Source organism: Gopherus flavomarginatus, chromosome 1 (genome assembly GCF_025201925.1).
Source record: "Gopherus flavomarginatus isolate rGopFla2 chromosome 1, rGopFla2.mat.asm, whole genome shotgun sequence".
In the NCBI taxonomy this organism is placed as follows: domain Eukaryota; kingdom Metazoa; phylum Chordata; order Testudines; family Testudinidae; genus Gopherus; species Gopherus flavomarginatus.
In genome coordinates this window covers 95,456,906-95,481,198 of record NC_066617.1, presented here as the reverse complement: position 1 = coordinate 95,481,198, position 24,293 = coordinate 95,456,906, and the positions used below count along the sequence as shown (strand labels likewise).

The window sequence follows — 24,293 nt, the reverse complement described above, 5'->3', positions numbered from 1 at the left end:
GAAGTCCTCCAATGGTGGGGAAGGTATAACACAGGCAGAGGGAGCCAAGCTTCTTTCACATGGCCCTGCTAACAGGTGTTACCCCTTACCTAAGAGTGGGCTTTGGAGGAGGGTACAGGAGTTCAGTCTCCATCATCCATTGTCCTTCTGCTGAATCTACCAACAAAGGACTAAGGCCAGTTGTCATGGTGATTTTGGGGATTTGGACACTGGTCAACTAAGGCCCCATCTTTGCTAGCCTTTTCCCCCACTAATGTTTCTCATTATGGTTAATAATGACACAGCAGCAGCACCACCAGTGGCACTAACAAAGGGAACTTTTCTAGACATAGAACTGTGACTATACCGTCTGATCTCTCATTGGGAAACTTTTACAGTGGCAGAAAGCTTCACTTTCTAGTCCTGAAAGCTTATGGGACACAGAACCTTTAACCCATCACTGGGAGGATAAGGAGAAGTCAGCCACTGGCAGGTTGATTTTTATTTATTTATTAAATAAAGCCAGCTGTTGGAAGCTGCTCTGGAGATTTGGAATGTCAGAATAAATCCCAGGGGAGATTGATCAGTGGGCAGAAAGCAAGTAACAGTCGAAAGTGCATTATAACTGCAATTTATCACAGAACTCACCACCTCAGATGAGAGAAAGTAAACACACACACACACACACACACACACACACAGAGTTAAATGGATATACCCAGCCTGTAAAGTGCTTTGAGATCAAAGGTACTATAGAAATGTATTATTACCACTATTGCTTCCCAGGATGTAGCTACAGCACTGAGTTGAGGAGGCAGGTCCAAAACCTCACTTCTTTCAATTGCGCCCCTTTTGGCCAAATCAAGACATCCAAATAGCAGTTTAGCCAAGTCAGCTCAGCTATGACATGTGACCTCAAGGGTATAGGTTGTAAAGCAAAGAAAATTGCAGCTTCAGGCATATAGATCTGATTTTTCTGCACCTTTGCATCCAAACTCCCCAAAAGGCTTACCTCTTTCAATTTGCCATCCATCGGGATAAGCTTTTGGACATAAGGCCCAGGAATATCCATTTCCAAGAGTTCCAGAACAGCACTTCCTAACTTTTGCAAAGCCCCAAGCAAGAATAGCTTCTCACCTTGAAAAGTAAGAGACATCAGTTAAACTGGTGAGCAAGTCCATCAATAAAATACAGTGGGCCCCAAGTTTGCCCATCTTGATCTATATCAGCCCAGACACATTTGCTCGGCAGTACATTTCAGATGGTGTGTGACGGAATGTACCCATGTCCACACCTTACACACGATTGTAATAATCTTTGTACAAAGTATACCTTGTGAGATATCATTCAAAAACTCAATTTTCTGATAAATAACATCATGGAAAAACACATACAACACTGTTACATGCAAAGTTATAAACATAAGCTGAGACCATTACTTAGGCCTGGTAAATACTGGGGTGAGGGGGGGGAGAAATCGATCTAAGTTACCCAACTTCAGCTATGTGAATAATGTAGCTGAAGTCGAAGTACTTAGATCGACTTACCGTGGTGTCTTCATCGTGGTGAGTCGACTGCTGCCGCTCCCCCCGTTGACTCTGCCTGCGCCTCTCGCCAAGCTGGAGTACAGGAGTCGATGGGAGAGCACTCGGGGGAGTCGATTTATCGCGATAAATTGATCCCTGCTGGATCAATTGCTGCCCGCCGATCCGGCAGGTAGTGTAGACATAACCTAAGACTGTGACTACACTAGCACTTTTGTCAGTATAACTTATGTCACTCAGGGGTGTGAAAAAAACAACACCCCTCTCAGTGACATAAATTACACCTACAGAAGCTCCAGTACTGACATCACTATGCAGCGGGAGATACTCTCCTGACAACATAGCTACTGTCGCTTTTTGGGGGTAGTCTAATTATGTCAACGGGAGAACTCTCTCCCACTGGCATAGAGCAGTTAGACAGGAGATCTTACAGAGGTGCAATTGCCTTGGTACAGGTGTCTGGTGTAGACATATCCTAAAAGTATGTTTTCCAGAGAAGACTTGGGAATGGCCAAACCAGTTCCTCAGAGGCAAAGGGCAAGCTGATGCCTCAGCCAGGTGTGAACAAGGCTGATGGAGCATTACCCGTGAAGCGGCCATTCTTTGGGCTTGGTTACACTTGCGAGTTACAGCGCAATAAAGGAGCTCCGGGTGCCCAAGCTCACTACCTGTCCACACTGGCAAGGCATGTAGACCGCTTTGACTCCGCGGCTACAGCACTGCTGGTACTCCACCTCGCTGAATGGAATAATGTTTGCTCCACCCCCACTGGAGCGCCGCGGCACCAGTGTGGACGAAGTGTTGCATTACATTGTAGCCTCCGGAAATGTCCCATAATCCCCTTAAGTCAAGTGGCCGCTCTTGTCATTGCTTTGTAATCATTGCAGGAATGCAGATATGTCCTTTGAAAGACAGCCGGCTCCTTATCTGCTTTGAGACAAAGCAACCATTACTGTGGAATGCTGTGTGACAGAGAGAGAGAGAGAGAGAGGCGGAGGGGGGGGTCTGTTGCTGTCTGAACTTACAAGACAGCATGCTGACATGTTCTCAGTCCCCCAAAAACCCACCCTCTTCCCCCCCCACATACACACAACACATTCCCTGTCACACTCCACCCCCAGTGGTTTCCCCAGGAATTGAAATTGGGGGGTGTTCAAATTTACAGGTGGGGTGTCAGGAGCAATGAGATAAATAAAAGAGATATGAATAAAGTAAATGTTTTGTTAGGATTATGCAAATTTAACATAAGAATAATGCAAGTTACACCAAAACACATAACAGGTCTAGATTTCTAAAAAATATATACATTTAAAAAAATGTATTTAATTTAAATTGACTTTTGAAAAGTAAGCCATCATGGGATAAGAGGGCAGTCCTCTCATGGATCAGTAACTGGTTAAAAGATGGGAAACAAAGGGTCGGAATAAATTATCAGTTGTCAGAATGGAGAGAGATAAATAGTGGTATCCCTGAGGGGTTGGTACTGGGACTAATACTGTTCAACATATTCATAAATGATCTGGAAAAATGGGTAAACAGTAAGGTGGCAAAATTTGCAGAAGATACAGAACTATTCAAGATAGTTATGTCCCAGGCAGACTGTGAAGAGCTACAAAGGGATCTCACAAAACTGGGTGACTGGGCAACGAAATGGCAAATGAAATTCAATGTTGATAAATGCAAAGTAATGCACATTGGAAAGCAATCTCAACGATACATACAAAATGATGGCATCTGAATTAGCTGTTATCACTCATGAAAGAGATCTTGGAGTCATTGTGGATAGTTCTCTGAAAACATCCACTCAATGTGCAACAGCAGTCACAAAAGCAAGCAATGTTGGGAATCATTAAGAAAGGGATAGATAATAAGACAGAAAATATCATATTGCTTCTATATAAATCCATGGTACATGTACACCTTGAATACTGTGTGCAGATCTGGTCACCCATCCTAAAAATATATATATTGGAATTGGAAAAGGTACAGAGATAGGCAACTAAAATAATCAGGGGTATGAAACAGGAGGAGAGATTAAAATGACTGGGAATTTTCAGCTTAGAAAAGAGATGACTAATGGGGATATGATAGAGGTCTACAAAATCTTAACTGGTGCGAAGAAAGTGAATAAGGAAATTTTATTTAATCCTTCACATAACAGAAGAACTAGCAGTCACCCAATGAAATTAATAGGCAGCAGGTTTTAAAAAAACAAAAGGAAGTACTTCTTCACACAATATAAAGTCAACCCAGGGAACTCTTTGCCAGGGGATGCTGTGAAGACCAAAACTATAACAAGATTATAAAAAGAACTAGATAAATTCCTGGAGAACAGGTCCATCTGTGGCTATTAGCCGGGATGGGGAGGGATGCAACACCATGCTCTGAGTGTCCTAGCCTGTTTGCCAGCAGCTGGGAATGGGCAACAGGGGATGGTCACTTGATGATTACCTGTTCTGTTCATTACCTCTGAAGCACCTGGCCTTGACCACTGTTGTAAGACAAGGTACTGGGCTATATGGACCATTGGTCTGACCTAGTATGACCATTCTTATGAAAAAATTAATTATAATAATAAAAATGTTTAGTTCAGAAACTCCCCAACATAATGACCTCCCAAGATAGCAACAATGTGAGATAACAACCTTGGCAAATAATGCATTTTAAAAATCTTGGCCTACTAGGAAACATATTTATATAAGTGTCCATTCCCAGGCCTTGGCTACACTGGCGCTTTACAGAGCTGCAACTTTCTCGCTCAGAGATGTGAAAAAAAACACACCCCTGAGCACTGCAATATACAGCGCTGTAAAACGCCAGTATAAACAGTGCCGCGGCGCTGGGAGCGCGGCTCCCAGCACTGTAAGCTAATCCCCACAGGGAGGTGGAGTACATACAGTGCTGGGAGAGCTCTCTCCCAGCGCTGGTGCTGCGACCACACTTGCACTTCAAAGCGCTGCGTGCTCACACGGCAGCGCTTTGAAGTTCCGAGCGTAGCCAAGCCCTCAGTCACAAATCTAGCATTCTGGAGCAAAGTGACTAAAATATAGTCCAACAAACAAATGTTTATTTAACATGCCCCTCACTTTCCCCTCCACCGCACTCCACTCATCGGTGTTGTCCGTGGTCAGTGGAAACTCAGAGTTCAGAGGTGCTTTCACGTGAGTACACCTCCCAGGTGGGGGACAAGAAGGCACCTTGCTTGTTCCTCCAGCTGCTCAATGTTCGCTCTGGCCACATCTGTTCGTCGTGCCACCGTACACTCCACTGCTCTGTTGCCAATGGCCCTGCACAGTCACCTTCTGCTGCCACCTGCCACTGTGACCTCTGCAAGTTGGTCTTTGAGGTTCCATCAGCTCTCAGTTATTTCATCTGAGCTCTCACTGGGGGAACCTCGCTTGCTGCTAGTGCAGTCTGGGCTGTCTCCTCCACAAAAACGCTGTCCCACAGGAATACTGTTCCCACAACAGGACTAAGCACTTAGACCTGATTGTCAGTGATTTCAGCTGCAGTGGTCACTTCACAGAACAAAAGACTCTCTATGGAGCCTAATCAGCTCTGTCTTTAAACAGTGGAGAGGGACAGATCCCCACCTTCTCTCTTGATGCCTTCAAATCATCACAGGCTAAGTACAGTTCTACTGCCCTTTACTCATACAATAGGTACAACATTTCATCCCCCATTCCCCCCACATTCAAGTGGTTTGTAACCCAACCCCAGCCAAAATCTATCACTTGGACAACACAGATCTGTTTGCTGGATACCTAGGTACATTAGGTGTGAATGTAAATATAATCTGGTCCCACAGCCCCAGCTCATCACTAGCTGTCACGGAGAGCTCATTTAGACTTCGCTTACAAATCATCATTTGATATTATTAGGTTGGCCAACATCATGAATGCACTGACATCAAAAAAAACAACAGCTGTATAAGGAAGCAAGGAAGCTGGTCTATGTTCATACTTTTCAAATCTAGTATACTTTTTCAGATACAGATATTTTATCATACACTATATAAGCTTTTAAGTGTGTATTAATGTTTCAGTTTAAATTCAGATTTCCAAACAGTCACTAAATTGGTATGTAACTAGCTCACAAAACTAGAGGGGGTGTTGGGGAAATTCAGGGAGGGTGTATACCCCCCCTGGGGGAGGGTCTAGGGAAATCCCTGCCCACCCCCCATTTGAAAAGCATGTTGCAGCCACTTGCATGCTGAGATAGCTACCACAATGCACTGCTCTCTGTGGCTGTTGCAAGAGCTGCTAATGTGGCCACGCCAGTGCGCTAGCAGCTGTCAACGTGGACAGATTGCAGCACTTGCCCTACTGCGCTCTACAAAGGCTGGTTTAACTCAAAGCGCTCTATGTCTGGAAGTGTAGCCATGCCCTTTGGCAGGAAAAAAGGGCATCTACATCTTGGCAAAGAAACAATATGAAGTTCCCTTCCCCACAGACTGCCTGTCACCTTGCTCCCAGCTGGAAATGCTTTGAATTTAACATAGTTTGTTAAGTTAGGCACCGGTTGCATTTTATTTTTATTTTTCTTGCAACCATTTCTGACTTTTATATTCTATTGCTTGTACTCACTTAAAACCTCTTTGTAGTTAATTAACTTGTTTTATTGTTTTATCTAATCCAGTGTGTTTGAACTGAAGTGTCTGGGAAACTCCATTTGGGGTGGCAAGCTATGTGCACATTATTTCTATTAAAGGAATAACTGACTTTATATAATTTGGATTGTCCAGAAGAAGGCTAGACAGTACAGGACATACATTTTCGGGAGGAAGTCTAGGACCTGGAGTGGGTTGGGTTGGGGTCACCCTGCATAACCAAGGCTGGCAAGAGCCCAGATGTGGCTGGCTGGCTGCAGCACACACAGACACAGCTAGGAGTGACTTGCCTGCTGGAGAGTGTTTGTGAGCAGTCCAGCAGCCAGGCACTGTAAAGGGCACCCCAGGTTAGAAGGCAGGGGTGAGACAACTACTCCTTAGTCTGGATTGTACCCTGGGTATGTCACTTGCCGACAGTCAAAGGATAGCTTTATTATCACTGCCTTCAATGCTCTGGCCTGAGTAGCAACCCCGTGTACATGGTGGATACCTCAAAAACAGCTCTCAGTTGCCTCAGAAGCATCAGGAAGAACTTTGAAATTGTCATGGTCTTTTGGAATTTTAACAGTGAAAACTGAAAATGTCTTCAAACTAATTTTAAAAACTGTTCGGGATCTCAAAGATTCTGCTTCCCACAACAACAAGCTCAAGATAGCGATTGATACAGTGCCTAACAAGAGAAGCATCTTGTTTACATTTGTTCTGTGTGTCATTTGAACAGCCCATATTCACTATTGAACCATCTGAATGCAGCCCCAATCAATTTTGATTTGAGCTCTTCTGCCTTGATTCCAACAACCTCTACAGCTGCCTTTTATTCCTTCTGCTGGCCCAGTTACCAAGGCTGCTATGTCAGCAAAGAGAGCACACGTCCCAAAAATACAATGTACAACGACTTGTTCAGCTACAGACCGGTTAGTGGATTCATCAATAGGCAGAAAAATAAACCTAGCTTTCTATACATATTTCGGGGGCACTTCCCTAAGACCTTGTCTACACTACAGAGTTTCATTATTTCTATTTAACTGGACTGCTTTGCAATGTTTATAGTCCACGCCATGAAGTGCAACCATACAAGGGAGGTGTATTTAGCTGATTTGTAGTTCTGCCACATGTCCACAAAATCAGTGTAGCTGCAGTGCTTTCTGGGTATCTTTTCCTGAGTTCTCAGAGCAGCTCCAGGCTGAACTCTGGGCAATTCTGAAAGGCCTCAATATATTTGTGGGAGGAGGGGTCAACACTCCCACAACTCACTGGGGAAATTCTCTGCTTCCCATGAGGTATCCCATAAGTCCCCTGGAGCACAGCAACATATTACAAAGAATTTCATGCAATCTGGAGTCCAGTCAGAATGCTGAGCTTGCACTTTTGTATCAGCAGCAAAGGTTATAATTGGATCTTATAAAAGTGTATCATGAGTCATGCAAGGTGGCGGCAGTGAGAGGGTGAGGAGTGTTCCAAAAGAGAGCCCAAGAGTGAAGCTGGAAAGGAGTCCTATCTGTATACTTTAATGGTTACCACATGCTCCATCCACATTAATGCTAACCTTATTTAAGCTGTTACCAGAATACTGTAGTATCTCCTTTGTCCACACCAGCACTAAACACAACTGAGTCTCAATCAAGGTTGGTTCTAGGGAGGAACAAACAAACCTAGGCTGAATAGTACACAAAGAGGCTTGCCTGTAGATGAAGGTGCTACTGTTATGTTAACAGTGTCAACTGCCATTCATTTCTTTAAGACAGTTGCAAAGTCTCAGGCCACGTCCAGACTAGGAATTAAAATCGATTTTAGATACGCAACTTCAGCTACGTGAATAACGTAGCTGAAGTCGAATTTCTAAAATCGAGGTACTCACCAGTCTGGACGGCGCTGCATCGATGTCCGCGGCTCTCCGTGTCGATTCCGGAACTCCGTTCGGATTGATGGAGTTCCGGAATCGATGTAAGCGCGCTCGGGGATCGATACACTGCGTCCAGACTAGACGCGATATATCGATCCCCGAGCAATCGATTTTAACCCGCCGATGCCGCGGGTTAGTCTGGACGAGGGCTCAGGCCTGTTCCTTCTCTATCCTTCACTCTGTGGATATAAACATAGGTTGATTCAAGAACGAGGCCATTTATTTATTGTTTGTTGATTAAGCCCATTATGATTGGCAAGTTACAGGGTATTTGGAAAAACTCAAAACTGAAATTGCATCTACTGATTGTACAAACCAGTGTTCAGCAAGGAAGCAAATGTATAGCTCTCCTTATACTGCAATCTAGTAACAGAAGCCACATGTAGAGAGAGTGACATTTCCTGCTTCCATGTATTGTATATCAGCAGCAGAACAATCATGTACACGGAAGGAATCAGTTCTACAGGCCTTGCAAAAGGATTGCTCTTATCAGACAGCTTTTCATTAAGCTGCTTGGCTCTAGCAGCAACAGCCAGGTTCATTACAGCCCTGCAACTGCAAAATATCAGAGAGGCCGTTGCTCTCCTAAAAGCCAAAACATGTTTTGCAAGAGCTGTAAGTAACCAGTTGCAGTTTAGTTACTACAAACCTGCTCTGGTTTGCTTGTCTAATTTAATTATCAGGTGGCAAAAATAACTACTACTGAACTCTGGCCTACAGCTTGGAATTATTTTTCTCCCTCTTAAACAGTCAAACTGTTTTGCAGCAGCCATATTGGCTGATGCTAAGTTTAGGAGACTTTAACAGCTGCTATTTAGCCTACTCGAGCCTGACTAAAAAACTGAATTGTTGCTTGCCTTTCTGGTCATTGGCCTGCCTTTGGTGGTCATTGGCCAGCTGTAGTGTTGTCAAAATCATGATTTTATCTTGTGATGCAAGAAGCTCCAACCTTCACACAAATCTCAGCCCTGCTGGAGGAAAACCCTTGACTCGTGGTCTTCCCCACCTCCTGGAGAAGAGCAGCTGATAGAGCTGCTGCAGGAATAGCTCTTCCCCCTCCTCCTGGGAGCACAGGGACGTTTTTTTGGGTGGAGGATGGGGAGATGGGGAGCGGCTGAAACCATTCTCGCAAGAGAGGAGGAGGAAGCAGAAACAACCCAGAAGCTCAGGGTGGCTTGGCTCCCCCTCTCCATTGAAAAAAGGAGCAGCTTCCTCCTCTTCCCATTTCCCTCTGCAACATCAGGCCTGGGAAGGTGAAGCGGGGGGAAGGGGGGGAGGGCGGGGAAGCATAAGCCCTGGATCTGCCTCCTACCCGCCCCCTCCTCCCCCTCCCCCCCCAGGCTGGTAGAGGGGGTGAAGAGCCACTGGAGATGCAGGAAAAAGAACAGGAGTACTTGTGGCACCTTAGAGACTAACAAATTTATTTCAGCATGAGCTTTCATGGGCTACAGCTCACTTCTTCAGATGCACAGAATGGAACATAGAGACAGGAGATATTTATACATACAGAGAACATGAAAAGGTGGAAGTATGCATACCAACTGGAAGAGTCTAATCAATTGAGATGAGCTATCGTCAGCAGGGGAAAACACTTTTGAACTGATAATGAGATAAAGAGATGCAGGGGAAGCAGAGGTGCACTGAGGGGTAAGGGGCAGATGTGGGACAGGGGTGGTTTGTTATTAATTGATGGACTGGAGGATGGATAGATGCAGGGTGGGAGGGCACAGAATTAATTAACATTTTGGGGAGAAGTTGGCTGCCTCCTTGTACAGAGTTTACAGTAGACCTCTCATAGCAGGGCCCAAAACCCATTTTATAAATCTAGAAGAGCTGCCAGTTGTGTGTCTGTCTGTGTCATATTTACAGCCACCACAGACCAGATCAGAACACTAACAGACAACACACTCAGACTTAGGCATGTTCAGCAGTGCATTTTTCCTTGGTCTCATCCCATCCCCAGTGCAGTACTTCTATGAATAACATCATTTACGTCCATTCACCTGCCTTCTGACTGCCAGACTCTCCTCAACCCCTTCTCCTTCCCTTTTCCCTGATGCAGCTCAATCCTCTTTACTTCAGCCCCACGCAGGCACCATCCCCATCTCACTGGGGCTCAGTTGCTGCTGTGCCAGGTTGAGACTACAGAAATAACTTCTCCAGAAGTAACAAGCTGTCAGTGGTTTCAACGTGGTGAGACGACTGGCCCACTGATCAGAAAAAGGATATTGAGTGAATGGTGCTGAGGAAGATCTAAGAGGTAACCAGTCATAATGGATAGTTTCAACTACCCGGGTACAAAACTGGTCAAGTGTTACAATGGGAAAGGTTTCGAGAAAATTTCTTGACACTTAAATGGTTGCTTCTTGGAACAGTTAGTCCTACAAGCACACAGGAAGAGAGGATATCCTTAACTTAGTCCTAAGTAACCCACAGGAGTTGATTGAAGAAGAAACAATAGTCAGGCCCCTAAATAACAGTGATCACAATATAATTAAGGTCAATATCCTCAAAGGACGGATCGTATAAAAAAATTGCATTGACACACTAAGCATTAGAAAGGGGGATTCCTGCCACCTGCCCTCTCCATGAAAAGGAAGCTAGAAAAAAAAAGCCCTGAAAGTCAAAGTCACCACAGAGGTTACTTAAGCAACCCTAACACAGTCACAAATGTATGCAAACAAGGAAGCAAGAAAGGAACCAAAATGGCTAAAAGGCAAGGTACAAGAGGCCATTCAAGCCAAACAGGTATTATTTGCATTGTGGTAGCACCTAAGAGCCCCCGTCACTGATCAGGACCCCACAAGCCTAGGCAATGTACTAAACATGCAACAAAAAGATCGCTCCTACCCGAATGTGCTCACAATGGAAGTAATCTTTAAGAAGATGGCATCTAACCCTAGTGAAGCCAATAAACTACAGAAGGTAATAAGTACATTGAGGTTAGGATGGTTATGATGAGATTGGGTCAGCAAATAGCAAAGATATATATAAAAACTAAAGTGTTTTTCCATAGATCAGGAAACTTGTGAGAAAATAATCCGGTCTACTAGACTACTAGTAAGTAAAAGGCACAATTAAGGAGAATAAGGACATTGCTGAAAAGCTAAATACATCAGTCTTCACTATCAAGGATGTAAAAGAGATATCTCCCCCAGATCTATTATTTTCCAGTTATTAAGGTTAGGCACTATCAGACTTAAAGGTATCAAGAGAGAAGATGCTGAGAAAAACTGATAAAAAAAAAACAACAAGTCATGAAGACCAGATGGTCTACACCTAAGGATTCTGAAGGAACTAGTGGAGGAACTGGCTGCAAACAAAAACCGGCAATCTCATTAAAATCAGCTATTCTATCAAAGGATTGGAAGATAGCAAATATTATCTTTTTTAAAAGGCACTACTACAGAAGAGTAAGCCTCATCTCAGTATCAGATAAATTTATTGAGAAATCTATTGTAATTCTATGTCAACAAGATAGTGGATAAAGGAGAACCAGCTGACATAATTTATTTTAACTTTTACAAAGTTTTGGTTGAAGTCCCTCACCAGAGGCTACTGGAGAAAATAAAGCAGTCATGGGGTGAGCGTTAAAGTATATCATCACCGATTACAGACAGGCCAAGACAGAAAACAAAGAGTAGGAATAAGTAGTCAATCTGCAATATGGAAAAAGGTTAACAGCAGTTAGCCTCAGGCCCCAAGGTTCCATACTGTTTAATATATTTATTAATTATCTGGAAAAGCAGGTGAACAGTGAGGTGGCAAACAGTGCAGATGACAAAATTATTTAGCTTAGTTAAAAACATTGAAGAGAGGAACTTCGGAAGGGTCAAGCAAAGCTAGGTAAATTGGCGACACAAGGTCAGACTAAATTCAGACTAAATTCAGTGTTGATAAATACAAGGTAATGCAATTTGAACTACTCATACAATTTACAAGATTCTAAATTAATTGTAATAACTCAGGAAAGATCTGGACAACACTGTAGACATGGGATGGGCAAACTTTTTGGTCTGAAGGCCACATCTGGGTATGGAAATTGTGTGGTGGGCCATGAATGCTCATAAAATTGGGGGTTGGGGTGCAGGAGGGGATGAAGGCTCCAGCTGGGGTTGTGGGCTCTGGGGTGGGGCCAGAAATCAGGAGTTCAGGGTGTGGGAGGAGGCTCTGGGGTGGGGCAGGGGGTTGGGGTGGAGGGGTGGGAGGGTGAGGGCTCCGGCTGCGGATGGGGCTGGAGATGAGGGGTTGAGGGTGCAGGAAAGTGCTCTGGGCTGGGACTAAGGGGTTCAGAGGGCAGGAGGGGGAATCAGTGCTGGGGCAGGGGGTTGGGGCGCTAGAGGGGATCAGAGGTGCAGGCTCTGGACAGGCAGCTCTGTGCGCTGCCCTGTCTGCAGGCACCATCCCTGCAGCTCCCATTGGCTGTGGTTCCCGGCCAATGGGAGCTGCAGGGGTGGCACTTGGGGTGGGGGCAGCATGCAGAGCCCCCTGGCTGCCCCGACACATAGGAGCCAGAGAGGGGATATGCCGCTGCTTCCGGGAGCCCCAGCACATGCGGAGCAGTGCAAGCCCCCGACCTCGCTCCCCGGTGAGAGCCTAAGGTCCAAATTAAAATGTCTGAAGGGCTGGATGGGACCCCTGGGCCATAGTTTGCCCACCTCTGCTGTAGACAGCTCAATGAAACAAGAGTCTGCTTGATGTGCAGAGGCAGTCAGAAAAGCAAACAAAAATGTTAGGATGCATAATAAATAGAATGGAAAATAAAAATGAGGACGTAATGACATTAAGAAAGTCAGTAATATGCCCTCACCTCTCACCTGGAATGCTATGTTCAGTTCTGGTAAAAAAATGGATACAGAAGAGAGAAGGGGGTTCAGAGACTGGGGATGAAGAGGCACAGAAAAGACTAGTACTGTTTAGAAGAGACAGGTGAGAAGAGCATGAAGGAAATATCAAGACAATGAATGTATAAAGTCAATCCAGCAGTTCTTTCTCTACGCTCTCATAATACAACAAGAAGAGGACAGTCAATGAAGTTGAAAGGTAAACTAAAAATTGACAGAAGAACTGCTCTCCCCGTGCATACTTTACTTTTGGCGCAGTCCCCAACATTCTAATTTCTTCATTGCTTGTCCTGCACAAACTCTATTAAATACTCATCAGCCTGTGAAGACTTCATAAAGCACACCTCACTATACCAATCCCTAACGCCAGTATTTGTGCCTTTGTTTAGGTAACAAATTTTTTATTGGTCAGTTTATGCCCTGGTTTAAAAGTATTTAGCTGTAAGTACAGAAGTTTTTAAATCAAGTGATTTTAAAGCAGAGCGGACTAGAGACTCCACAGTGAGTCATTTTAAAGTATCACTTTTAAGCAACCATCACTTAAACATTCAAACTTCCCATAAGAATTCCATTGTGCTCTGATAATCATCACAAACATACTTTTCCTTTGCAAAGTTAAGAACGTGAATACAGGTCTTATAAAGGAGCCCTTATGTCAATCTCAATTATGGAGCTGCTACTGAATAGCTCTATATCAATAACTTAGACTACTTTTCTTCATACTATCGCAAAAGAAAAGTTATGTACCATTCTACAGTGAATCAGTTGTTACAAACAAAAACACAATCATACCTCTCCAACATTTTGAGGGGCAGCACTTTGGTCCTGTTGTACATTACATTCCACACAAATCTTGGGTCTCATCACTTACTTTCAAAAGTTGCTTACAACAAAAATAATCATGATGCTGATGTTATTGAAAGTCATTTACATTAAAGGGATATAAATCTCACAGTACTTTCAGTTTCTTGCATTCATATATTTATGTCCTCCTCACTTTGGTTCCTGGTCACACATTGTCTCCTGTATGTGGGCCCTAGAAGGTTGAGAAATATGCACAAAATTACTAGATAAGTGACTTAGTCCAAAGCTGGAGCTAGAACACTGTTCCTTTAGTGCCAAAAAACACAGACTTCTACCATTTGAGAATAAGGGGAAAATCTCTGTTACGCTGATGAATAAGAGAACCATTACTGTTCTCTCCAAAAGTGTAAGAGCACACATACAGGCTATGGCCCCAGTCCTGCAACTGGATCCTCAAGGGCAGATCCATGCACCCATGTTCAACCCCACTGACTTCAGTGAGACTCCATGCACGTGGAAGCATCCCCCTATGCAGTTCAAACTGTAAGAACAGGGGCCTACAACAATTACAATTAAACATAATTTGAGTACATTTGCTTAATTATAATCTATTTTCTTTTACTATAGGTGGGACATAAGTTTTCAATATAATTTAATTATGTGGAAAGTATGACAGCTATTTTTGAGCTAGAGAATCACAAAGTGTTGGACAAGTCAAAATTCGAGATCAGGCTTACAGAAAAGCCTTCAGAGTAATTTTTGATCTAGCCCAATTTTGCTAACAAAAATTCTAGGGGAGCTAATACAAAGCTAAAGGAACCTGGCTGCAACCTTAACCATGGAAAGATGATCCTCTATGTAGTACATTACATATGTTTATGAGTATGAGAGAGCATAAGAGAACTGTTCGGGGGAGGGCAGGAAGGGGGAACACAGAAAATGAGCGTTACCAAAATACCTTGAGAGTAGTTCTTGGAAATGTGCAGTCTGCAAATTTGTATCAGACTTCATTTCCTGTGAAGTGTACACTGACTTTTTCATCTCTCCACCAAAGGAAAGGAAAATGAACACGCTTTAAAGGGGCTGCTGTGCACTCTCCAAAGGCAACACAGCAAATGTTGCCATTAAATGAAATGCAAGCAAATTTTGCCATTAAATAACACACACAAAAATTGACATCTTTTGCTCATTTAATCTAGTTTACAAGAACTGAACTATTATGATTCTGGTACAGAACAACTGGATATAACCTACGATTCAAAGTAGTATTGATTATACCTTCTTAAACCTTTCGCTTCTGGAGACTTGGGTTCAAATCCTGGGTTTGGTCATGGATGTAAATGAGTTTGAAAGGTCTCATCTTGGTCATTTTGGGACACTTATTCACAATACAAAATAAACAGGGACCAGTTGTGCCAGACATCTTTGCTTTAAGAAAGGCCCAAAACTGAATTAATAGATGGGTCTGATCAGAAATAAGGCAGAATTGTACAAATGTAGGGCTGGAAGGGAGCTCGAGAAATAATCTAGTCCAGCCCCCATGCCAAGTAAACCATCCTAGTCTAACCCTGACAGCTGTTTGTCTAATCTGTGCTTAAATACCTTCAATGACAGGGATTCCACATCCTCCCTTGGTTCCAGTTCTAACAATAAGGATAGTTAAGCAAGTTTGTCCCTAACATCTATCCTAAATGTCTTTTGCTGCAAATGAAGCAGTTTAGTTCTTACCCTACCTTTCATGGACATGAAGAACAATTGACCACCATCCTCAACAAAACTCTGCAACCACATTAAGGGCTGTTATCAGGTCCCCCCAGGGTCTTCTTTTTCAAGACCAAACATGCTGACTTTTTTTTAATCTTTCCTCAGAGGTCAGGTTTTCTAAACCTTTTATCATTTTTGTTGCTCTCCTCTGGACTCTTTCCAGTTTGTCCACATCTTTCTTAAAGGATTGTGACCAAAACTGGACACACGCTCCACCTGTGATCTCATCGGTGCTGAATAAAGCAGAACAATTACCACCCATATCTTACATATGACACTCCTGTTAATACATCCCAGAATCATATTAGCCTTTTTTGCACCTGCACCACACTATGGATCATGTTCAGTTTGTGATCCACTATAACCCCCAGGCCTTTGCAGTATTACTACCACCTAGCCAGTTATTCCCCATTTTGTAGTTGTGTGTTTTATTTTTTCTGTCTAAGCATGGTACCTTCCACTTGTTAATTTCAGACCAACTCTCTAATTCAGCAGTTCTCATACTGTGGGTCAGGTCCTTGTTTTAATGGGGTCACCAGGGTTGGCTTAGACTTGCTGGAGCCTGAGGCTGAAGCCTGAACTCCACTGTGTGGGGCCAAGGCTGAAGCTCAAGGGCTTCAGCCTTGGGCAGCAAGGCTCAGGTTACAGGCCTCTCGCCCAGGGCTGAAGCCATTGGGATTTGGATTTGGCCCTCACTGCGGCAGTGGGGGTTGGGTGGGCTCAGGCTTCGGTCCTCCCTCCTGGATCGTGTAGTAATTGTTGTTGTCAGAAGGGACTTGCGGTGCAATGAAGTTTGATAACCCCTGCTCTAATTTGTCACTGTCATTTTGAATTCTAATCTGTCCTCCAAAGTGCTTGGTGTCATCTGCAAATTTTATAAGCATACTGTCCATTCCATTATCCAAGTCATTAATGAAAACACTGAAGAGTACCAGACCCAAGACTGAGTCCCGTGGGACCACACTAGATATGCCCTCCCAGTTCAACCATGAACCACTGATAACTACTATTTGAGTATGGTCTTTCAACCATTTGTGTACCCACCTTATAGTCCTTTCATCTAGACCACATTCTCATAAGCAAACGAGGGCAATTTCATGTGGGACTGTGTCAAAAGCCTTACTAAAATCAAAATACATCACGTCTACTGCTTCCTCCCTATCCACTAGGCCAATAACTCCATCAAAGGAGGAAATGAGGTTGGTTTGGTGTGATTTGTTCTTGACTATTGGCTATTATTTATCACCCTACTATCTTCTAAGGCTCAGATTTTTTTAAGACATTTAGGCATTGCAACACCTATCTGATTTAGGAGCCTAAATATCATTTTAAAAGGGATGTAGGCACTTAGGGGGGCTTAAATCCCATTGGCAGTTGAAATCTTTTTTGAAAATTAGATTTAGGCTCCTAAATCAGTTAGGCATTGCAATGCTGAGTATAACAATGCCTAAATACATTTAAAAATCTGGGCCTAGGTGATTGCAAGTTGATTAGTTAATAATTTGTTCCATTATATTTCCAGGTATAAAAGTTAGGCTGACTGGTCTATAATTCCTTAGGTCCTCTTAGTTCCCTTTTTTAAAGATTGGTACTATGTTTGCCCTTCTCCCTCTTCTGGGACCTCCCCTGTCCTCCATGAATTCTCAAAGATAATTGTTAATGGTTCCGAGATTGCTTCAGCGAGGTCTTTAAGTACCCTAGTATGAATTTCATCAGGCCCTGCTAACTTGAATACATCTAATTTATCTAAATATTCTTTAACCTGTTCTCTGGCTTGTGTTCCTTCCCCCTTGTTAATATTAATTGTGCTAAGCATCTGATCACAATTAACCTCTTTAGTGAAAACTAAAGCAAAATAGGCATTAAATACCTCAGTCTTCTTGATGTCATGAGTTATTAGCTCTTCTTCCCTGCTAACTAGTGGACTTAGGGCAGGCCTAAACTACAAACTTTCATCGATGCAGCTGCTGTAGCACTCCTGGTGAAGACACTTTAAGCCGACAGGAGAGAGCTCTCCTGTTGGATTAATAAGTCCACCTCCGTGATAGGCGGAAGCTTCTCCCACTGACACAGCGCTGTCTACATGGAAGGGTTAAGGTTAGTATACCCATCGCACGGGGTGTGGATTTTTCACATCCCTGAGCAACATAGTTATACTAAAGTGTGTAGTGTAGACCTGGCCTTACCCTTTCCTTTGTCTTTCTTTCACTCCTAATGTATTTGTAGACCCTTTTCTGAATGTCCTTTATGTCCCTTGCTAGGTGTAACTCGGTTTGTTCCTTAGGTCTGGGTCTACACTCAGTGGCGGCTCCAGGCACCAGCGCTCCAAGCATGTAAGCCACAGGGGGTGCCCTGCCAGTCCCTGCAAGGGCGACAGTCAGTCAGCCTTCAGCGGCTTGCCTGTGGGAGGTCCACCAGTCCCATGGAGTCGGCGGCGGGTACGCCGAAGCCGCTGCCTGTCTGCCGTGCTTGGGGCAGCACAAAAGCTAGAGCCGCCCCTGTCTACACTACAGGTTTAGGTTGACATAAGTTGCCTTGCATCAACCTAGCTGTGGAAATGTCTTCATATAAATTTGGCTCCCACTTCTCTATGCTGATTTAGTAACACCATCTTCCCAAGTGGCGTAGAGTGATGGTAGACATAATTAGGTCAATGCTGTGTCACTGTAGACACGGTGTTGCTCACATCAACTGTTACTGGCTTTCAAGAGCTATCCCACAATGCCCCACACTGACAATACAATCAGCATAAGCGCTCCTGGTGAGGACACACACTGCTGACAGAAGGAGCCAAGTGTGCACATACACAAGCGATTTAATAACTGTGGTGGGTATATGCTGATGTAAGTTAAGTCGACATAATTTTGTAGTGTAGACATGGCCTTAGTCTTTCTGATTTTGTCTCAACATGCTTGTGCTATTCTTTTGAACTCATCCGTAGCAATCTGCCCATATTTCTACTTCTGGTTGGATACATTTTTGATTTCCAGGCAATTAAAGAGTTCCTGATGGAGCCATATTGGCTTCTTACTATTCTTCCTGTCTTTCCTTTGCATTGAGATAATTTGCTGTAGTGCCTTTAATATTGCCTCCTTGAGACACTGCCAATTCTCCTTTACTCCTTAGTAGTATTAGCAATAGTTGAGATGCTGCATGTCAGCAGTGATGTACATGGGCAGACTGGTAGTAAGAACCAATATTCTAGCTTTAACTTATGCCTTTAGTCACATGCATTCATGTATCAAATGAATATATAATTTCAGCATGGTCTTGTAAGTAAATATTCATTTATAAAAGTACTCCTTATACAGCAGAAGTGTCTACCATCTGATATTTATGTGGCCCGCATGACATATTCAGATTCCACACAATCTAAGCTTTCATTTAAAAAAATACATTTCCAGCCCTCATGGTTTACAAACACTAACCAAGTGTAACTGAAGCAAAGCTGTCTGTTAAGTCTGCAGAGCTCCGGAAATAATGGTTGACAAAATGTGACCTCCTTAATTAATCCAACTGAGGTGGTGATCTTGGAGTCTAATTATTACATTTAATATCAGCAATATCTATTTTATTGCTAACCAAGATGAGATGGGAATGGGTGAGAGAAAAGAATGGGTGAAAGAGGGAGTGTGTGGTAGTAGGGGGGACTGGGAGTTACTGGTGGGAAAGAAATGCAGATAGAAGAAAGATGGAGACAAACAGAGAAAGAAAAATTGAAAAGGAGAGAAACATAGGGCAGAAATAGTGGCATAAAGGTGGGAATATTTTCTGTGAGTAATATTGAAGCCACATTCAGTATCAATGAGATAACTAACATTTCAGTTACAAGCTATATTCTACCTTAGATCTTTGTGCAAATATCCCATTGACACCTGCAAGAAATTCCCAGTGGATTAAGGATGGTACATACTCCAACATGTTGACTCCAATCCATAATTTAGAAATAGAATTTGGCCCTCTCCAAAATGAGTTTGACAACACTGTTACAGAAGCAGAGATATGTATATTTGGAGGTTTGCATGAGATCAACTTTTTTTTTGGTGGGGACAGAGGCACAGGTGTTCTTTCATGTCTGCTTTTCAAGACACAAAGGTTCAATAGTTGTGACATAGACTCCTGAGCCTTGGGAGAAGACTGCAGTTTATGCATTGCTTCTAGAACAGCCTAAAATTACTCCTGGGGGAATTCTGCACCACTGCATGTGTGCAGAAATCACGTCTCCCACTGATTTCTTTGCTTCCCAGCAGAAAAACGACTTTTTGACAGGGAAGCTGCAAGAGCAGTCATACACTAGTCCCTAGCAGCGCAGGTACATCATTTCAGCCACCTGGAGCAGCCGGCGGAGAGGTAAATCACCATGGGGCTGGGGACACCCCAGCCAATGGCTCCTACCCTGAGCCAGGATCAACTGCTAGTCCTGGCTGGGCTGGAGGCAGGAGAGGATGGGACTTCCTCTTCCCCTGCAAGGAATAGTTGGGGCTGTGTCAAACTCACCCCCAGAAACCTCCCCCAGGAAGTTCAGCATCCTCCCATGCTTCCTGCCCCCATCGTTCCTCAGCTGTGGGGCAAGGGGTCACTGTATGAGGAGCTGCTCCCCCATTCATCCAACCCCCGTGCATCTGGACCTCCCATACTCAGACACCCCTGCTAAGCCTCACCCCATACACCCAGAAACCCCCTAACCCTCCATACCCAAATCTCACCCAACTGAACCTCAACTCCTGCATCTGGATCCCCCCTGCACTCAGCCCCCTGCCTCTGAACCCCCACCCTTGCACCCAGACCACCCCCCACTGAGCTCCCTGCACTCAAACCCCCACCCTGATGCCCCACCCTCTGCACCACCTTGAATCCCCACATCTAGACCCCCACACCACTGACCCCCACCTAGCTGCACCCAGACCCCCAACCCCATCAAGCCCCACTCCCCCAGCGCCGACCCCCCCCCCAACATCCCATGCCCAGACCTCTCTGTTGAGCCCCAACCACCTTCACCTGGAAGCCTCTGTAGTGGGGGTTCAGGGGCAATGGGACACAACAAGCCTCTGTTCATCCAGATCCCCCCACACCTACACCCCCCGCCACCGAGCTGCCTGCACCCAGATTTTCCCACACAGAATCATCTCACCCCACACCTGGATCCCCTGAGCTCCTCCACACTTGGATCCTGCCTGCCCCACACCTGGTGCACCTGGTGCAGGCGGGCAGGGCGGCCCCAGGGTGTTTCTGGGGCAGGTCCAGGCCTTGTGTCAGGGTTAAGTGCAGCCTCACTCGGGTGTCTCAAGGCTGGGGGGAGGGGGGCTCAGAGTGATTTCCCACCTTTCTGCAGCCAGTGGCCTATGCTCCCCACTGCCATGCTGGAGCCTCTGCATTTATTTATTCACATATAAAACTTGCATAATTTTAAAATATTGTGCACAGAATTTTTAGGTGCAGACTTTTTAATTTTTTTGGTGTAGAATGCCCTTAGGAGTATTACATGAAAGACTGCATACATTTCAAATCAACAATATACAAGGTCAGTTACGGATGAGCCGGGTTATTTAATCATATCACTCGGACAGTGATGAGCAGCATAAAAATGAATCAGTGCCTATTGATCTGGAGAAGGTCAAAACAATACTTAAAAATCATTCCTGAAGCCAAATATCCAACTGAGGAAGACAATTAACAAAAACAGAAATGCTTATAAACACAGTTTGGCTTCATCCACAATGGCTAGCCAAATCTTATTAGAACGCAGGTCAACATTTATACTTAAATGTTTTGCGCGGCAAACATTAAACACATATGCTTAACTTTAAACATACATATAGTCCCTTTCACCTCAAAAAGATTAAACATGCTTAAAGCATGCGTGCTCAGTGTTTGCAGAATCCAGGCTACAACCAGGATTGTTTTGGTAATGTAGACAGGACTGTGTCCTCTCTTCTGACAGACTGGCATTAAAGGGGAAGTGTCAGAAAACTGTAGTTATATTTGATCTCATCACATCTCAGGAACTAAACAGGGTTGGACCTGATCAATATGTGATTGGATTCTCCTTTAAATTCCCCAGAGTGCTGCAAGGAGCGAAACTGGCAATACAAGAAATTATGCTGTTCCCTTTAAATTAGTAATGAACTAATAATCCCAAAATGGTAGCAGGCTGAATTGGCAACCATAAAAATTAAAAAATCACAAGTCAAACACCCTCCAAAAATCACAAGACTAGCTTTTAAATCATGAGTTTTTATTTATAAAAAATAATAAAATGTTGGATTATTTTCATTTGCCTTCAGGGTTCATCCAGGTCCTGTTTTCAAGCTTTTCTTTGAAGCAGGGCTTTTTTATTTATGTATTTATTTTTAGATAAAAGCTGTGATTCTCAAGTCTGAGTTCTTGGAAGCATTTAATTAAGTAAAAAATAAATATAGTGAAATTCACAATAAAAGCGCAAGGAGGGTGACTAGAGTAAGGAACCCGATATTGCTGTAAAGTGCCATTTTTCATATAAATTACAGAACCAAGGTATTGGTTATGACATCTTTTTGCAAGTGTAGGGATGTCATCATCATCCCTGGTGTGCTAAGCAAATTCCAATTTAAAATTACAATCTACATTTATATAGGAAGAATTTCCAGTTGGCAAATTATTCAAGTCCTACATTGTGTACTGTTACATTACACTTACCATTCCAGAGGTGAATGCACCTCCGTGCCAACAAAAATGATCCTGCTGTTTAAAATTTGTAAAGTTGGTAAAATATTTTATATTCTTTGGATGAAAGAAACCAATTCTCAATATTTTATTTCTGAGTCTTCTGAGATTTGATATTTTTCTTATAGCCACAGCTCCTGCATTTGAATTACCATCAGTTTTCTTTTTTCTACATTGAATTTCCAGCCCTTGTGGTTCTGGGGGGAAACTTGAAAACGTGACCTGAGTGAGCCCAAAATACTCAAAAAGCAGAAAGCAAAGAAGAAGAACCCAAGATTCATTATTGTTTGAAAAATCTGATTATTTTTAGAGGTCTGACTCATGATTTTTTGAATGCTTGGTGTTTGCAATGCTTTTATACCAATTATTCAGGTCCTCTACCAAACCCACACCAAAGAACACACATTCATTGAAGCATTTTCTAATTTTCAAATCTAGTTCCAATCCACAAATTCACCCCAATTTTAAATCTTTAGTTTAGAATAAAATCAACCGCTACTTTACTAAGAAACAAAAAATAAACCAAAATCAGTAGCCACCTATAGTAGCAGTAACAGTAGCTGCACCTACCACCTGTGTTCTAGCATGTAGCAACAAACAAGAGGACTGTCCAAGTGAGCTAACAAACCTGACAGCTAGAATTTGGGACAGAGCAAGTGGTGACATAAGATAATAAAACAGCTTTTAAGAGGCTGCCTTTATCTTCCCCTTTCTTTTTTTTTTTTTAAAGAAATTTCAGTGCTGGTTAAAGATGACAGATTGGTTTCTTGTGTCTCCACCTGCGCTGGTACCCTCAGACCAAAGCTGTAGCATCAGGATGGTTGAGTGGCTGTAGCTGGCATTGCCAGTGCCTGTGCTAACTTGCTCTCCAGGGCTGCTCATCTAACAACTAGCGCTAAATTGTTTCAGCAGAGAAGCTGGGGGGAAGCCCATTGTGTGGCATCCATCTTTGGCCAGGTTGGCGACTTCAGTGACTCGAGCCTGCTTGAATCAGGAAGGGATAACAGCAGAGAGCACATCTTTCCCGAGGAAGAGGTGGGGGGGAGGGAACCCTTCCACTTTCTAGGTTGCCGCAGTCCAGATGGACTCAAAGGAGCGACCCTCTGATGACTAGCCCCCGAGGATAGGACCTGCCCGCGATCTACGCTCTTTGGGGCTAGCTACTTCGGACACCGTCCGCTGCAGCGTGGGGCTCTGCTCCTACGTGGATTTGCAGGCTGGAGAAGGAGTTTTGTGTGCTGGGGGATCAAGGCAGGAAGCGGCTGCTAACTGGCTTTAATTTTAGGACAATCGGTGCAACTTTCCAGGCGGAGAAGCAGCACCGGACCCTGCAGTTCAGCCAAGAGTTTGCCTCTCCACCCCAAGGAGCCGGGTTTCATCCACAATCTCCCGCTAACTCAATGAAGCGCCCACCCCAAAACGTTCCTCCCTCCTCCCTCTCTCGAAGAGAGCCCCCCTTCCAGCCACTCGAAAGTAACAAAGGAGGCTTTGCGTTACTTACTGGAGGCGGGGGCCAGCCCGTGCACTCGGGCCAGGGATGCACGCCAAATCCTCCTGCTGGCTCGCCCGTGCCGGGGGCCGGGAGGAGGGATGGGGGCTAGGGCGCCTCGGGTTTGCAAACAAGGGAAGAAGATGCTCTGTTCAGGACAAGAGGCGGAGGGGGTGTCCCTCTCTCCCGCCCCCGTTTCCTAAGTAGGTCCCAAATAGTTGCCCAGGTGCAAAAGTGCGGCTGGAAACCCCCCGAAGGAGCAGCTCGGAGCCGAGCCCTCTAGCAAAGTTGCTCTGAGCTCAGAGGGGAGAGAGCGAGGAACGCGGGGCTGAGTCACGGGAAGGCGGCGGCGGCGGCGGCTGCTGCTTGGCGCGTCCCGCCTGCTTGGAGAGGGGGGGCGGGGGGCAGAGCGAGACTCCCAACAGCAGCAGCAGCAGCAGCCTCCCTGGGCTGCCGGCCGGCGCGCGCCAGCCTCCCCCGCACGCGCGCCTGCCTCGGGTACCGGCAGCTGGGTCGCGCGCCTGGCTGGCTGCGCGCCGCTCGCAGCCCTTCGCTTTCGTTGGTTCCAAGGAGGCCGCGCGCACCAAGGGACCGCCGGCAAGTGCGAGCCCCGCTGACAAACGAAAAAGCCCCCCCTGCGCTGGGGCGAGGCGAA

General features: G+C 44.5%; 1 protein-coding gene across 1 annotated transcript in view; it reads right to left on the bottom strand.

The window, feature by feature from the left end:
- Positions 1–23,744, bottom strand: part of LOC127052032 (suppressor of cytokine signaling 1-like) — a 28,077-nt gene extending 4,333 nt beyond the window's left edge. The window contains exons 1-2 of the mRNA XM_050955196.1: positions 23,651–23,744; positions 992–1,116 (exon numbers count right to left, since the gene is read on the bottom strand). The gene's annotated coding sequence lies outside the window, so the exon portion shown is untranslated. The remainder of the gene's footprint in view (positions 1–991; positions 1,117–23,650) is intronic.
- Between the last annotated feature and the right edge of the window lie 549 nt (positions 23,745–24,293).